The following is an 11,161-nucleotide window of genomic DNA, read 5'->3' on the forward strand; positions in this document are numbered from 1 at the left end:
TTTTCAAGTGCAACTTGTTGCTTGGATTCTAGTGAGAACAAAGTTCTTGTATTTGAAAGGATTTTTGGAACCGATCTCTTTCCCACCCACCCATAAGCTACAACCACGGTTCTACAAATGCACATCTGCTCGTTTCATCTACACATTCTGGGCATCACAAGGCTCAGGAGCAGCTCCCACTCAGCCTGGCTTGTGCTAAGGAGAATGACTAGGTCAACTGTGGGCACCATCCCCTCGCCAGTATCTACAAGACCTGTGAAAGAAACACACACCCCTCAAGATAACTAATCAGTTTTCCAAGATTAGGTGGGTGGAGCAGTGCATATAAAATAAGTTCAACCGTACCCTTACTAAGCTGTTTCCGTGAAGCCTAGAATCTAATTTTTTTGTTTTGTTTTTCTAAACGGGGTTTCTCTGTGAAACAGCCCTGGATGTCCTGGAATTCCCTCTGTAGTCCAGGCTGGCTTTGAATTTACAGAGATTTCCCCTCCCTGCCTCTTTCTCCTGAGTGCTGGGATTAAAGGCGTGCACCACCACCGCTCAGCCTAGAATCTGAGTCTTAAACTGATAATCGACCGTGGTTCAGAGGAATTCCAATGTTTGGAAAAAGTCAAATGCAAACATCCATCTGTCACTTGAGAATACAGTCTCTGTGTCCCTGAGAGACTTCACTGAAGGCTGGCAACGTGACAAAGCCACCATCTTCAAGGGAGCCAGCCCATCAACTACCATAGTCTGAGATTTTCTTCCCATTTTCTGAAAAAGAGAAACAAGCTAAAACTCAGGCTGAGAGAAAGCATCGCTGGTCTCACACAAACAAGTTCAAGCTTCCTGCCCAACGCAAATCATAAGCGTTTACTCAACATCTACCACAGAACAGATCCTTGGAAAGCTCCCGATGATATGAAGATTAAAAACGTTAATCTTGTCCCCAACAAACTCATGATGTAGGCCTGAGAGACGACTCAACAGATAAGAGCACTTGCTGCTTTTCCAGGGGACCCAAATATGGTTCCCAACACCCCAAATCACTCTGGGGGATCCAACACTCTCTTCTGGCTACCAGGGGCACTCTTCATGTGTGTACATATATACGCAGACACACACACACACACACATAAAAAAAATAAAATCTTTTTTTAATGTGGTGGGAAAGACATTGGACTTAATCTCTAATAACCACACAATAGAGCTGTATAAGTAGCAGCTAGTAGTTAGAGCCAGATGCCGGGAAGAAAAAAAAAGGGGGGGAGGGGTGATAGGGCTAGGCTCAATAGTAGAACATTTGCCTAGCATGCATGGGGACCCTGGGTTTAGTCCCCAGCACCACAAAAAGAAAAAGGGGACAAGTGATCATAATTTTGAAGAGTGGATGGAATTTTACAAGACAGAGAATGAGAGAGATGGCATTCAAGGTAACAGTGAAGACAAGGCGTGAACTGCACGACGCCGTCAGACTGGGGCCTCTGTGCATCACAATCTGATGTGGTTAAAAACAAAGGCTGTGTTGAGATCAGAGGCCAGATGCATACCCAGGAAGGTAGGTTTGGGCTGAGATGTGAAGGGTTTTATATGCCACACCTGAGCACCTGGACTTTATTCTGGGCTTAATTAGGAGTCAAAAAATAGTTTTAAACAAAGGAGCAATGTTCTCAGATCTGTGTGAAGAGAAATCTGGTGGCTAAGGGAAAGGGAGAGACCTAGGTTCAATTCTCAGAATGCACGCTGTGGCTCACAACCATCTGTAACTCCAGTTTCGGGGGATCTGATGCCTTTGTGGGCTCTCTGCTGTGTGACACAAAGACATACATACAAGTAAAGCATCCGTACACATAATATTTTAAGAACCAAATCTTTTGTTAAATTGGCAATTGTAAAATCCATTCAAAATCCAGCACTCAATGAATTTGAGATGCGTCTGGCAACACATACCTGTGTTGATTCATATGACATCACTGCAGCCTGGTATTTGGATACAGGATACGACACAAACATTGTCCTGTGTATGCTGTCACACCAGGTAACATCAATGACACTGTCTGAGAAACCTCAGCAATAGATTATACACTGTTGTATACTATGAATTGCAGTGTGCTATACATACAAAATGTTCTGCTTTTATTGAAATATAATGGTTTAATTACAAAAAACATTTTAAACATTTCCTATCATCATTTTCTTCATGTAAGTGTCAAATAGTATATCCTTAGAATATTTGATTTTAAAGACTACTGTTTGAGTGGCTAACTTATGTTTCATTTAAAAAAAAATGCTGGCTGGGCAGTGGTGGTGCACGCCTTTAATCCCAGCATTTGGGAAGCAGAGGCAGGTGGATCTCTGTGAGTTCAAGGCCAGCCTGGTCTACAAGAGTTAGTTCCACAACAGGCTCCAAAGCAACACAGAGAAACCCAATCTCGAAAAACCAAAAGAAAAAAAATTGCCAGAATTTTCTGACTTTTTTTCTTGGGGGGGGGTGCATAGGGTCTCACTATGTAGCTCTGGCTGCCTGGAACTCACAGAGATCCTTCTGCCTCTGCCTGGGAGTAAAGGCCTACCCCCTGGCTCTCCCAGCAATTTCTGAAAAGGCCCTGAATGTACTTCTCCCATTGAAAGTTGTTTTACATTTATTTGTTATAGGCTTTTGTATGTGTATTGCATGCGCTTGTCTGCTAAGCCACCTCACTAGCCCACTTCTGCCATTTTTCATTCTATATGTATGCAACGCATCATTCTCAGCATTGAAGATTATAAAACCAAGCTATTGATCAACTCTAAGAAATGCTGAGGATGGTTCATGCCCTGCAATATCGAGTTTTCATTCAATATTTAATTCTTTTGTAAAAATAAACAAACATCTCCATCTTCTCAGTATGAAAATTCACCTTGGGGCTGGAGAGATGGCTCAGTGGTTAAGAGCATCACCTGCTCTTCCAAAGGTCCTGAGTTCAATTCCCGGCAACCATATGGTGGCTCACAACCATCTGTAATTAGGTCTGGTGCCCTCTTCTGGCCTGCAGGAATACACGCAGACAGAATATTGTATACATAATAAATAAATAAATATTTAAAAAAAAAAAGAAAGAAAATTCACCTTGGTCTTACATGTATACCAAAGAGTTATATTAAAATAGCTTTATTATTTATTAATAATAAATTTTTGGCACATATACACATACCCCTGGGGTCACATAAAAAGTACCTAGGTAACAAGGGACTGTAAGTGAAAAAAGTTTAAGAAACCCTGAATCAAGAGAGGGAATACAGAAAACCAGCCAGTTTGGGGTGTGGGGATATGGGGGTGTGGGGATATGGAGGTATGGGGTATGGGGGTATGGGGTGTGAGGGTATGGAGGTATGGGGTGTGGAGGTATGGAGGTATGGCGGTGTGGGGGTGTGGAGGTATGGCGGTGTGGTGGTGTGGAATATGGAGGTGTGGGGGGTGTGAGGCATGGGAGTCTGAACTTTATTTGAGTCATGGCAACTTTGAGGTTCCTACCTCAAAACAAAGACAAGAACTGCAAGAGACATATGAAAGTCTAGAAATTAGGCAAGACACACGAACTAGAGTTATGACCATGACGTTTGCAGGAGAGGCCAGAACCAGAAGGGTCAGGGCCAAGGTAAGCACCGTGGACCTCAGCATATAACTGCACAAGGTGTTCAGGTCCTGAGGGCTCTAGGCTAAGTGTGCTCAGACGCCTGCAATCCATTCTAAGCTCTGTTTGCTGTACCACGTACCCTGGCCCAGGGCTGCGCCAATCAGGTTATGACAAGTCTTTTACTGTTCCTTACAAGGATGCCAGTGGGCAAGGGGAACATCGGTGAAAGCCAAGGGGCTGGGAGAAAAGGACAGCTCAGGAAGTTGGAGATGGCCTTGCGAGTTCTATGCTCAAATTCCAGAAAGGCCAGAGGTGATGGCCATGCTTGTTGCCAACTTGACTAACATGCCAAGCCAATGAGACTGCTGGTGCTGGAAACTCTGTGAGATGAGAGGGCAGCTGCAGAGATAGAGGGTGGGGGAAAGCCTCACTGTAGCAAGTCGAGATGGAATTATGTCTGCTGGGGTTTGTGAGGAAGCAGCCAGCACAGATGAGAGACAGGACTCTGTGTCAGAAAGTGCAGTTGCTAACACACACACACACACACACACACACACACACACACACACGCAGGACAAGAGAAGATGGGATCGGAATCACCCAGGAGGTGACAGGGACTTGGTTTACAGCTACTGCCACCCCTTTCCTGCCAGGAGTTCTATTTCTCCGCCCTAAGCCTAGAGATTCCTATCATCATTTCCTCCCAGATCTCCTGCTCTGCCCTATTGTCAGGGTGACACCCTTTGTACTAGCTTTCCACCCAGCAGCTCACACCCATACACTCAACCCTCGTGTGGGCACGGAGGGGAGGTACACAGTAAACTGGTTTTCCATTCCATCCTCCCCAAGGGAACCACCCAGGAAGACAAGTTCCCTCAAATAAAACTCTTAGGATTTCCCCCCCTCTAACTCCAGCCAGAAGAAATGCAGTGGGGCCCAGTGACATGTCGTGGTGGGACAGAGCTAAACCCTAGGGAGCAGCACAGTGTGCCACTGCATTAGACTTTCTGCCTAGTGCTTCCATGGCAGAGCAAACAGGGCCAGGCTCCAGCAAACTGTCCATCCAGGCATATCTGCATGCCGAACTCTTGGCCAGCCCTCCCGGCCTAATCAGTGACTGCGAGCAAGGTTCAGTAAGAGACTGAAAATAAGGCAGGGACTGCTGTATGGGCAAAGGTGCTTGCAGCCAAGCCTGATCACCCAATTCAGTCCCCAGGACCTACAAGAGAAAAGGAGAGAACTGACTCTCACAAGCTGTCCTCTGATGTTTACATGTGTGCTGTGGCATGAGAAATACATGAAAAATAAAACACGATACAAACAAAATTTAAAAAAGAGATGAAGAGTGACAGAGGAAGGTACGCAACATTGATCTCTGTCCTCTGGGTGCATGCACCCAGCACGGACATGTGTAAACATACAAAGGCATCCCTCACATACAAAATTGTCATTTTCCTCCAGAGAGTCCACATTTACACACACGCACATGCATGCACGCACACACCTGTGTGTGTATAAGTTGCTTCACATTTATCTTGATGGCCTGTGGATCTAGGAGTTTTTTCAGTGTCTGATGCAGGGTTTCCTAAATGAATTACGGAGGCATTACTTCCCCTTTCCATCCTTTTCCTTACCACCATCCTTGGAACGAGAAAAACGACAAAGTACTGACGCTTGGAGATGCTGCACCTGGAACTTTCTGAGACAACAGAAACAATATCCTTTCTATAAAACCAAATGCTCTGGAATTACTGTGCCGAAGTTAGAGGAAATGGTAGGGAAAAGAAAACATTTAAAAAGTCAGAAATGAGGTTGAAGGATAGTTTATAGTCATATTATAAAGACTTTGAGGCATGTACACTTCTTTTTATTTTTTTATTCTGTGTGCATTGGTGTTTTGACTGCATGTATGTCTGTGTGAGGGTGTTGGATCTCCTGCAACTGGAGTTACAGACAGTTGTGAGCTGCCATGTAGGTCCTGGGAATTGAACTCAGGTCCTCTGGAAGAGCAGTCAGTGTTCTTAACGGCGAGCCATCTCTCCAGCCCCTGGGATGTACCCTTTATTCTTTGGGATGTTTCTTTTCTGGTTTATCTTTTGTTTGTTTGTTTTGTTTTTGATGCAGAGTTTCTCTGTACATCCCTGGCTGTCCTGGAACTCTCTCCGTAGACTAGGCTAGCCTCAAATGCAGAGACCCACCTGCCACTGCTTGCTGAGTGCTGGGACTAAAGGCGTACACCACCACACCCAACTCATTGGGATAGTTCTATCTGTACAAAATCTCCCAGTGAGAAAAATTCTCAAATAATTGCCGGAAGCAAAGACCTGTATTTTGAGATCTGTATTTTGTTTACAGTCATTTTAAACTCACAAGATAAGTAAGATATTCGCTTTTGCAGGGCAAATTCCGGGCCTAGGAAATCAACCTGGTATCTTATCTCCTAGTGAGACCTGCAGGCCCAAGGCTTTTAGAAACAATTAGCATTTCCTTTGTAAGTCAACAATCACAGAGCCTCAGTATTTCCTTATCAGCTAGGGACTGCCCCGTCTCTGGACGTGAATTCCAGCAGACCTGAACCCTCTCCTCCTCCTTGCCCATTTGCTATATAATAGCTTCCAAGGAATAATAAATGTGCTTGATCAGAAATCCTGTTTCTTGCCCTTCCATTCCTCTCCTCCAGGTTTATCAGAGACCCCCACCCCCCCGTTTGTATCCCGCTGGCCAGGATAAATAATGTTGTTGCTGAACCAAGGCAGTTTTATCTGCTGTGTGGTGTGCCAACTGTTGAAATGACTTTTGCAAAAAGAGAGTTTAGGTACTGGAAAAACAGCTTAACAGCCAAGAGAGCCTGCTGCTTTTCCAGAGGACACAAGAGTTCCGAAGCCGCTTACAACTGCCTCTGACTCTAGCTCCAGGGGATATGACATCCTCTTCTGGTCACACAGGCACCTACATACACATGACATACACACACCTATGAAAAAAATAAATGTTTATCCCCCCCCACTCCTCTCCCGTGTGTGTGTGTGTGTGTGTGTGTGTGTGTGTGTGTGTGTGTGTGTGTGTGTGAGTGTGTCTGCCAAGTGGTCACACATGGAGACCAGGTAGCAAATTTCAAATCTGCAGGATAGGGGTTGGTTTTGTGGAGTTTGTTTTTGTTTGTTTCTCAAGGTAGGATTTCTCTGTATAGCCCTGGCTGTCTCAGATTCTCCATCTGTAGACCAGGCTGGCCACAAACACAGAGATGAGCCTGCCTCTGCCTCCTGAGTGCTGGATCAAAGACGTGTACCACCACCGCGTGACAGGTGGGTGGTTTTCAAAGGTCAACTAAAAGCAGATGAAAAGGGTTGAAAGAACTCTCTCTAGTTCCCCTCCCACCTCCACAAGCATGTGAGTGCACACATGTGTCCATAATGAATAAAATAATTAAATGTAATAAAAAATTTATAAATAAGTCAAAAGAAAAAAAGGTACCAAGACCTAAATAGGCAACACACAGAAAGGAAACAGATGGCAAGAATGATAGAGCTACAAATCAAAACTGAAATAAGATTTTATACCTCTCTAATAAAACAATTCAAAGAAAGAAACAAACAAAAACAATTCTTATACGCTGCTCGTGAGAGCATAACTTAGTATTGTCAGCTTAAGAATACTCGTCAGTGCAGTCTCTGCTGCTGACCGACAGGAGTGCATCCTGACAACTGCATTGTTGACTTTATTAACTTAGTACTGTCAGCTTGAGAATACCCGTCAGTGCAGTCTCTGCTGCTGACCGACAGGAGTGCATCCTGACAACTGCATTGTTGACTTTATTAACTTAGTACTGTCAGCTTGAGAATACCCGTCAGTGCAGTCTCTGCTGCTGACCGACAGGAGTGCATCCTGACAACTGCATTGTTGACTTTATTGTTGTGCAAACACACAGTGAGCTTACACAAGCCTGGGTGGCAGAAGTCAATCTTTTGATATGGCCCTTTGATATGATCAGGATGAGGTAAGCAGTAAAGAGGGGACGGACGATGCTAAAGCTAGTATACCACGGCATATGGTTGGGCGGTAAAACATTCTACGGAAGTGGAAGGGGCATCCTGCAAATGAAGTATCATATCGTGAACAGGTAAACAGTCATGTGTCGTCAACCAGCATGTGCTGGCTGTGCCATGCTATCACGATGGCCTCCCAGCAGGCTTGCTCATAGCAACACCTCAGAAACTTGGACTCTGTTGTGCTGTAGCACTGGGGCGCACGATCACTAGGCCATCGGAACTTTCCAGCTCCACCAAAATCTGGTAGAAACACTTTCTTGCACACTACCTGTCACTGACAGAAGCATCCTTATGTAGCACACGGCTATATTTCACAATATCCAAGGAGCACAAACTGTCTCACCCAGCCAGTCCAGTCTAGAGTCACTCTGGCTACTAGGAGCTTGTGGGCTACTTAAAGTAAAATTTTAAATGTAGATCAGGAATGTAGCTCGGTGGTAATCGTGAATGCCTCATAAGTGTGGGGCTCTGAGGTCAGCCCCTCTCAGGAAAACTAAAACAAAAATTCAGTTTTTCAATGGAGTAGTCACCTTCTATGTGTTCAATATCTGTATCTGGCTGGAGGCAAGGCCACTGGGTCAAGTGCTGTAAAGCAGAAGGCTTTCAGCACCACAGTGAGTTCTACTGAACAGCACTTCCTGGGAGAAACTGATGCACTAGGAGTCATGGTTTATTGTAGCTTCGCTGGTGATTGCACAGAATCCCCCCAAAATCCACCAGTTCATTCATAGACACTTGCATAAAATTCCACACAGAACTAAAACATTATTAATGCACATAGCAAATTATGAACACTATGCAGCCATTTTTAAGGGTTCAAAAACAAGACAAACTAAAGAATGAATTGGTTAGAGAGACATACACAATGGCAAAATAATGAGGGTATATGTAGTTTGGTTGATCCCTATCAACACACACACAGGGAAGAGGAAGAGGGAGAGACAGAGATAGTGAGATCCCAGCACATCAAAGGAGCCAAACAAATAGATAAAAAAGATAGACAAATAGACAAAGCAATGTTAATATCAAGACCAATATAGTTAACAAAGAGAAGACAATCTGAACTTCAAAAGTATTTGTAATTCTTCATTTCTTTCTTTTTAAATTTTTATTAGTTACTTACTTATTTACTGTTTGTTTGTTTTACAAGACAGGGTTTCTCTGTGTAGTCCTGGCTGTTAGGAAACTCACTCTGTAGACCAGGCTGGCCTTGAACTCAGAGATCCACCTTTCTCTGCCTCCCAAGTTAGGCCTGAGCCACCACCACCTAGTTCTCTGTTTCCTAAGTCAGCTCACAGGTGCTCACCGTACTCATTATAACTAATTCTGTGCATTGTCTGAATTTTGTATAAGTGAAGTCTCTCTTCTTAAAAAGGTCGCTGTGGCTGCAGTATAAATAATAAGTCTAAACAAAGGAAGGATTATAAGATGTGTGTGTGGTGTGCTCACTACTTAGGTGTGGGAACAAGAGTATTCTGAGTCAAAGCCAGCCTGGGAAACAGGGAGACCTGGAGAGGAGGAGATGGAAGGAGAAGTGGGAGGGAGAGGAGTGGAGAGAGGGAAAGCGTGGGGATGGGAGGGGATAGTGCAGGGGTTGAGAGACATTTTAGGAGACAATTTTATCCAGACAAGATCAAGAAGGCAACCGGGCGATGGTGGCGCACGCCTTTAATCCCAGCACTCGGGAGGCAGAGGCAGGCGGATCTCTGTGAGTTCGAGACCAGCCTGGTCTACAAGAGCGAGTTCCAGGACAGGCTCCAAAGCCACAGAGAAACCCTGTCTCGAAAAGCCAAAAAAAAAAAAAAAAAAAAAAAAAAAAAGATCAAGAAGGCAGTCCTATCTGGGCATGGTGGTGTAGGTATTTACTTCCAGTACTCAGGGGGCAGAAGCCGGAGGATCCCTGAGTCTATGTAGCACGTTCCAGGCCAGCCAGAGCTACATAGTGAGACCCTGTCGTGGGGGCGCAGCACTGGAGATGGAACTGGATGGAGATGGGACACACACTGGCAGTCATGTTTGCCTGATGTGACATGGAGCACGGAGAAAGAGTTTCGAAGTCAGACTGGGAACTTTGGGGAGAGCTTTCCCTGGGAGACAAAGGACCACCACATCTTGTCCAATTTGGAATTCGTCAAGTGACAATGTCAGGGGGAGAGGAATTCTAGTTGGAGTGTCCAAGTTTGCTTTCGGCTCCTGGGATAAAACACCGACCAAAAGCAACTCTGGGAGGAAAGGGTTTGTGCTATTCCCAACCACAGCCCATCCTTGATGGAGGTCAGTGAGGGAACGTGAACAGGAGCAGAGGCAGGAACCAAGGAGGAAACGAAGGATTCACTTGGCCTCCAGGCTTACTCAGCCTTCTTCCTTGGTTTCCTTTTTTTTCTTTTTAAAAAATTATTTATTTATTTGTTTGTTTGTTTGTTATGTATACAGTGTTCTGTCTGTGTGTATGCCTGCAGGCCAGAAGAGGGCACCAGACCCCATTACAGATGGTTGGGAGCCACCATGTGGTTCCTGGGAATTGAACTCAGGACCTTTGGAAGAGCAGGCAATGCTCTTAACCTCTGAGCCATCTCTCCAGCCCCCTTGATTTCCTTTTTATGTGTAGGGGTGTTTTGCCTTCGAGTATGTCTGTGTAGGTGTGCATTCAGCACCCATGGAGGATGAAGAGGGTATCAGATCTCCAGAAACTAGTTACATACTATCGTGAGCTGCTGGGAACTGAACCCCAGTCCTCTGAAAGAGCAGCCAGCACTCTGAACAGCCGAGCCACCTCTCCAGCCTCTCATTTTATTTTCTTACACAGCCTAGGACCACCTGCCCAACCCTATCATGTGTAAGCTGGGTCCACCACATCAATTGTTAACCATGAAAATACCCCTCAGTCATGCCAATGGGCCAACCTATTGGAAGGGGATTTCTCAGTGGAGGTTCCCTGTTCTCAGATGTCTCTAGTCTGTGTCACACTGACAAGAATTGACCGGCACATGGAGGTTCCTTATGAGAAACAGGAAAATGGAGTGAGGATATAGCCCCATCAGTACAGCCCTTGCCAGCAGGAGGACCCGAGTTTAACCTTCAGTGCCCAGATAAAAAGCTACTAGGTGTGGCCGCCCTCACTTGTAATCCCAGTACTGAGGAAGTGGAGATGGGCGGGTCCCTGGGGCTTGCTGGCCAACCAGCCTAGCCTACTCTGCCAGTCCTAAGTCCCAGTGAGAGGTTCTGCTTGAAAAACAAGGTAGATGGTTCCTGGGGTACACCACTGTAAGAGAGGTCGTCTTCTGCCTCCCCGAAAGGTGCCCACCCACACCCCAAAAAGGAAAGGAAAACAGGATCAAGCACGTCCTCGGTATTGTGGGGATCAGGTAGAAGGGAGCCCTGACTGAGCTCTGTGAACGGTTCATGTATGAGCCCCTGAGGTAGGATGAGGTTAGGGGAGCACCTAATTCCTCGAATTAAATAAAGTTAACTCCCTGCTCTTACAAATCTCACCTACAGTCACCAAGACAGAAA

This window comes from Microtus pennsylvanicus, chromosome 11 (genome assembly GCF_037038515.1).
Source record: "Microtus pennsylvanicus isolate mMicPen1 chromosome 11, mMicPen1.hap1, whole genome shotgun sequence".
In the NCBI taxonomy this organism is placed as follows: domain Eukaryota; kingdom Metazoa; phylum Chordata; class Mammalia; order Rodentia; family Cricetidae; genus Microtus; species Microtus pennsylvanicus.